Below are 1,294 nucleotides of genomic sequence, written 5' to 3'. Positions count from 1 at the left end.
AAAAATATGGACGGCTTCATGATTTGTGTCATCCTTTCGCAGGGGCCATGCTAATCTCCATATCGTTCTATCGTTCTAATTTTAGTAGACGTGCTACTTTTAATACACTTATATAAAGTATAAGTGTATTGCCTGCATGTAAGTGAGTGTACCCGTGTTGTGCAATGCCGCAGAAGTCAGAAGAGGGCTTTGGATTCCCCTGGAACTGGAGTTAAGGACGGTTTGCAGCAGCCATGTGGGTGCTGGGAATCGAGCCCGTGTCCTCTGCAAGAGTAGTCAGTGCTCTTAACCGCTGAACCATCTCTCCAGCCCTTGTTTTTATTTTTGAGAAAAGATCTTACTATACAGCCCTGGCTGGCCTGGAATTCACAAAGATATGCCTGCTTCTGCCTCCAAGGGCTGGAATTAAAAGCATGCACCACCACACCCAACTTTATTGTATCTTTTGAGACAGTCTCACTATGTAGCTCAAGCTGGCCTCAAACTCCTGATTTTCCTGCCTCAGCCTCCAGAGTACTGGGATCAATGGTATGTACCACCACCCCAACCTGACATTTGCTCTTTAATTATTTATTTATTTGTTTATTTGTTTATTAGTGTATGAGTGTATGCCTACATGTGCATGTGTGGTAACCAAGGAGGTCACAAGAAGTTGTCAGATCCCCTGGAACTGGAGTTACGTGGTTGTTGGTTGTTAAGCTGCCATGTGTGTGCTGGGAACTGAACTTGGGCCCTCTGCAAAAGCAGCCAGTGCTTTTAACCACTGAGCCATCTCCCCAGCCCTGATACTTTTAATTCAAAAGAAAGATACCTTCACTGAGTTTTTGGCTCCCACCTGGATGCAGCTTACAAACAGTCCAAGAAGGTAGGGATTCAGGATGGACACATACCCACACAGGTATGCTGGCCTCCTCAAGCATCCTGCTATGTAAATGAGGAAACCGACCCTGAAGGAGCCCTAAGAGGTCTGACTCAAGATCAGTCAAAGGTACTGTGGCTATAGGACTAGTGGTGTATGCCTTTAATCTCAGCTTCTGGGAGGCTAAAGCGGGAAGATCCTGAGTTCGAATCCAGTCTAGGCTGCATAGTGAGCCCCTGCTTCAAGGTGGCATCTTCCCAAGGGAACTTAAAGGTACTGTGCAAAGTTCTTGGGGGCATTTACTCTACTTAAGACATCAGAATCCTAGCTTGCCTAGCACTTAGAAAGGCATGAGGCTGAGCTGCAGGAACCCTCACCCCCCACCCCCGGGAGGTGGAGGCTGGGTTGAAGCTCGCATGCAAGCCACCTGCCTGC

The 1,294-nt window shown here is 47.4% G+C and overlaps 1 non-coding gene across 1 annotated transcript; it reads right to left on the bottom strand.

The window, feature by feature from the left end:
• LOC115066836 lies at positions 1-106 on the bottom strand. The gene has a single exon (XR_003846287.1). It is a non-coding gene; the product is annotated as a U6 spliceosomal RNA (small nuclear RNA).
• Between the last annotated feature and the right edge of the window lie 1,188 nt (positions 107-1,294).

This window comes from Nannospalax galili, unplaced genomic scaffold (assembly GCF_000622305.1).
Source record: "Nannospalax galili isolate Female #2095 unplaced genomic scaffold, S.galili_v1.0 scaffold644, whole genome shotgun sequence".
Taxonomy (NCBI): Eukaryota; Metazoa; Chordata; class Mammalia; order Rodentia; family Spalacidae; genus Nannospalax; species Nannospalax galili.
The sequence above is the reverse complement of the archived record's forward strand: the minus strand, read 5'-3'. Positions and strand labels throughout refer to the sequence as shown.